Genomic DNA, 5,507 nt, shown 5'->3' with positions numbered 1-5,507 from the left:
AGTGAGCATTGTGGAGTCTTCTGTGATGCCGTGTGATCACTTCTATCCTTCCTCCTTATTCTACAGGTGGGGGAAATCAATTGACTGAGTTTAAATAAAATGACAGATGTGTTACTTGACTTTGAGAATGGATGGTATTTCAGTTCACTTGTTTTTAATATCACAGGTACAGCTTTCAGACAAGCATGTGCCACGAGAGCTTTCCTTTTTATCTTTCCAATTTTAACACCGTATGTGGAATAACAAACTTTCATTGGAAGGTGATTATTATATTCTTGGATGCTATTTAGTTGGAAAACATGAAACTATGCACTACCGGTTATCTATTTGGATCACTTTAATAACCATGCCCTAGCAGCTAAATATACAAAATATTTGCCAGAAAGACTGGCCATGAATGGAGCACTTCCTAGAGGTGATTACTTATTTATGTAAATACATATTTTAATGTCTGCTTACTCCCTACAAAACTCACCCCTTTAAAGAGCAAGAGAGATTTTGTTTCCTGTGTCTATTCTGCTGTATAGTAATCACCAGAATTATACATGTGTATATATGCATATATCCAAATACATCTGTTTCTTCCCTCTCATTTACGTTTTTGCTTTTGTCTTTGTCTGGTACTGCATCTGGTGATGCCCAGGGGACTATGTGGTGCTGGGGATGGAACGAAGAGCTACCACACACAGAGCATGTACTCCAGTCCTTCGGGCAATCTCCCCAGCCAATAATATATATTTATATAAATATACATATACTTAATGAATGAATTGCCTATCCCTCATATATCCACATTTTAGAAGTTGTGACAGAAGAATAGTAAGTTTTCATTGTCCTGGTAGCATGAGTTTGCTTATTTGTTCAGAGGAAGTAGAATTATATGGTGGTGCTCTCCAATCTCGATATGTGATGCTCCAGCCCACTGGTGCTGTGGGTGCAAGGGGATGGTTGGTGTTAGGGGTGGCACACGATGTCCGGGATAGAACGAGGGAGCTCGTGCATGCCAAGTAGGCACTCCAGCCCTTTGACTTTTCCTTCTACAAAGCATGGTATTTGGAAGGTGACCCTCCTATTTTCAACATTAACTAAATATACATCTGCAGCAGATCATTGTGCTCATGATTCTTTTGATTTTTTAGGAAGACTTTACTGGAATCATCCTCGGTCTGAGATTTCCAAATGGCCAGCCTACGTTTCATATTTCTGGTCTGCTAAGTCAATTTGTTACTGCTTCTCCTCTGCCTTTTCTTTGTCTTCATGTTGTTTTAGTCACTCTACTGCATGATAGTGTGCTGTTTAGAAGAAAGCACAGGTCAAGACAGGTACTCTTGTACTTTCATATTTTAACATATTGTCCATGATTTATAATTGTGAAACTTCTTACATAGAAAGTGTGAAATAAAAATAACAATATATAAATATATAACTATATTTGTAAATATTTGCATACATGTCAAATATTTTATAAGTATAATTGCATATGTATACATGAATATGTACACATGTACCTATGCATATATATGCACTGTTTAAAAGATTCATTTACTCAGTTTATCCATCTGCTAAATATTTGCAAGTCAAAGGATGATGAAGAGAATTCCCATGTAGAGAAGGAGCTTCTATTGAAGAGTTTCTATTTCTTCTGAGAAGTAGGAGAGGAAATCATTGCCTAGAACTAGGAGGGAGATAAGTAGTTAGGGCTTTAAGAGCTAGGGAATATGTGAAGCAGCAGCCATAGAGACTAGAGAGAAATAAAGATATTTTCAGACAACACTGAAGGTTGAGTTGGAGGATAAGAGAAGTGTGATGGGGTTGGAAATAAAAAAGAATCCCCGTTTACCCACTATTAAATATTCACTTGCTCTCCTTATATCTCCTCCTTACTAAAGATAACCATTATCCTAATTTCTATATTGAAAATTTCTTTTTCCCTTTATTTTTTTTTATATTCCTGCATTAGCTTGCTTCACTAAGTTACACTGCATAAGAAATGACTGTGATTTTTCTTTTCTTTTCTTTTAGGCATACGTTGGCTCTGTGTGTCTGTGGGAAGCTTGACTGTTCCATATCTTCTTCAGTTCAGAACTCAGGCTATAGGAATAGCTCCAATACTTTATGGCAAAGAACAGTGTTTAAACAATGTGCTAGCTCTTGAATTTTCCACCGGTAAACTGCATGCATCAGTTCTATCATATTTTATTGGTCAAAAGCAATAGTCAGTGGAAAAGATATAAGTAGTGATATTGCAAGATGAATGGCAGAGAAAGGGGATGTATAATTCTCTATGGGTAAAGCTGATGAATGATGGAAAACAATAAAACTGACTCCAGGAGGCTCTATGATCTTAAATACTCACTTCTCTCTCCTATATTATATTAATATGTTTTCTTATCCCTAAGAAAATGGATCAGTTGATGTATGCTATCATGCCATCAGGTTCTAGGTATTTTGTGGCTAATTTAAGACTGGGTTCAAATAATAACTTCTTTTCATTCCAGATCCATGAAATAAAACTGAAACTGCCAAGAGCCGATTGTAAAATTTCACTGAGCAGCCATTGTGAGGACCTCCTCCACAGAGAGAAAATGCCTCTTATTTAGGGTCTAGGCCTAGATCTCTAGTTCATGGCTGTAGGAGTCAAATTCTGGACTTTGAAGCTTCTTCCTTTTTTGTAATCTTCAGTGGACCCTCTCTGAAGAGATATTTCAGAACATGTTTCACTGAAGCTTAGAATTTTCTTGCTTCCTGCCTTAGACTTCAAACTGTCACAAGCTCTTTTCTTCCAGATTGATAGCTATTTTGGTAGTAAGTCTCCCAGCGATCAGATTTTTTGTACAGACACATTGCCAATGTTTAATGAAGTATTTGTTCAGCTTATCAGTCTTGTCTGGGGAGCTTTGGCTCTTCTAATCCATTTTTACATCTGAAAAGATTTACCAGTTATCACTATCATTGAGGGGGCTCAATAGTATTTTGTGGTCAACTACAATACCTATACTCTAAGTGTCAGAAATAGGAAATTATGCTTTTAAAAATAATACAGTGTTAGCTTGGATATAAGTAAACAGGTATTTAATTTTCTGCACAAATATACAAAATTGTCAACTCAGTTCCACATAAAGACTATTTTTTTCTTCAGTAAGAGAAAAACCTAACTGGGCGAGAGTACAGTGGCCTTGCATGCAGCTGACCTGGGTTCAATCCCTGGCACCACATGTGGACCCCCAAGCACTGTCAGGAGTGAGCCCTGAATCCAGAGTCAGAAATAGCTCTGAGCACTGCTGGGTATGCCTTCTCACCCCTGCAAAATAATTAAAAGGCTTCTCGGCCTTTTGGCTAAGATCAAGTGTAGTATCTGTTCTTATCAGTTTAATAATTAAAATAATTAAAATATAATTAAAATTTTAATTTAAAAAGTAACAGTCATGGATTTCTTGAAAGAAAATATTGGTGAACATTTAATAATATTAGAAATTTTCAGAATTCTTTCTTTAAGACCCAAAACATTTTGCTTTACACAACTTTAAAATTAATTGACATAATTACCAATAACATTGACAAAATTTTAGAAGTTAATATTTCTGTTTATATAACTGATACATGAAAACAACATGATATTTTAAAATGTTTTAATCAACTTAGTCTTGTTAAACTTTGTGCAATCAAGGAATAATTAAAGTACTGATCTGAACATGTAATCTTTGACAGGGAATCACTATAAAGTATGGGAAAATAGTAAGAGTAAAAGAAAATCTAAAGAGAAGGCACGTAAATCAGCATGTCCCTTTATATGTTATGGTTTTGTTTGAGCATCTGTTGCAGAACATGGAAAAATGATGCTCCCGTCTGCAATAATTGCAAGTTATTGATTAACTATAGACATGAGGTATGTGTGTTATTCAAGAATCAGTTGCAATTACTGACATATACTTAACCATCCCTTTCAGAACACAAGTTCCTCTTTGCCAACATCCCTTTCAAAAACAACCATTACCACTGGGAGTGGGTATGGAAAAAGGAAAACTGGGGACATTGGTGGTGGGGACTGTACACTGGTGAAGGGATGGGTGTTGGAAAATATGCCTCAAACCCATCATGAATAACTTTGTGACTGTGTACCTCATGGTGATTCAATAAAAACCTAAACAAAACACCAACCATTTCTTTGCATTGTTTCCAGAAAACATCTTTCTAGACTCCCTTTTCCATGATTAATGAATATTCATCTTTACAATAATAATATTAACCATTATTGATTAAATATTAGGTTTGGTATATTAACAATTTTTATGGTTATGCTAGCTAATCTTGGGAGTGGTGTTGTAAATCAAATGCAGGCAAGTGCTCTACTACTTAGTCCTGAGCCCTAGTCCTGATAATTTAAAAAACTTAACATGGACTATTAATTCCTAAAATGGTGAAAATACTCAGTCCCTCATCCCTCGGCACAAAATTTACCAAGACAATGACTAGGCAGTGTGAACTGTTTGGAATAAGTTAATAAAAATAGGGTAAACTAGGAGTATACATGTTCATCTATTTCATCTTTAAATGATTTTCATCCTTGGGACTAAAACGACAGTACAGTGGATTTGCCTTGCACGTGGCCAACCTGGGTCTCATCCCTGGTATTCCCCGAGTCTGCCAGGACTGATCCCAAAGCACTGCCAGGTGGGCAAAAAATAAAAACAAAAAGTATGGGTGCACTTCAATACTTTAAATAGAATTAAAATAATAGATTACTAGGCACCCACTATTGCTTGTGTCTTTCAGGTGCAGTGCATAAGCATCCGGACTATTTCTAGAGAACATTCCATTCCCTAGACTCAAAACTCTTTCTTCAAGTATCCTGTGCTTACTATGTTTAAGATGAGAAAAGAGAAAAATCTTGGCCGAGGGATGATGGTCATAGAAATGAATAAAAAAAATGTTTCCTCAAAATAGAACCTGAAATTAAGAACTTAATGAATGAGTTTAATAGAAGATTATGCAAGGTAAAGAGAAACTTAGTTTAAAATTACTCAGTGAATTCCATAGAAACAAAATGTTAGAATACAAAAAGAAGAGTTTTCAAGCACACACAAAAAGTGATACAATGAAACTGAATCAAAATTTTAAGTTGTAATAGCTGATAGTGTACCAAAACTCAAGAAAGACATTAAGCTCTTGATTTAAGAAGCACAAGAAACCCTAGATATATTATCTAAAAGAGAAATACACAGAAACAATAAACAAAATCTTCGAAAACTCAAAAATGGAAAAAATGAAATTCAGGTATAGAATGATACTATATATCTTATATATGCAAATAACATATTTATATATTTATATTGAGGTTCCACATACAACTATGTTCAGGGCTTACTTTTATGTGCTCAGAGATCATTCTTGGGAGGACTGATATCTAGCACCCCCATATAGCCTGCTGACAACAAACCTCAGTTATATGGGGTACTGGGGATCAAGCTTGGGCCAATGAAGTGCAAAGCAAGCACCTTTCTGCTGTA

At 35.6% G+C, this 5,507-nt stretch overlaps 1 pseudogene; it reads left to right on the top strand.

Moving 5' to 3' along the window:
- Positions 1-3,316: 3,316 nt before the first annotated feature.
- Positions 3,317-3,425, top strand: LOC130030917 (uncharacterized; annotated as a pseudogene).
- The last annotated feature ends 2,082 nt before the right edge of the window (positions 3,426-5,507 follow it).

This window comes from Sorex fumeus, unplaced genomic scaffold (assembly GCF_029834395.1).
Source record: "Sorex fumeus unplaced genomic scaffold, SorFum_2.1 ptg000044l, whole genome shotgun sequence".
Lineage (NCBI taxonomy): Eukaryota > Metazoa > Chordata > Mammalia > Eulipotyphla > Soricidae > Sorex > Sorex fumeus.
Note: the sequence above shows the minus strand (reverse complement) of the source record. Positions and strands in the feature narration are given on the sequence as shown.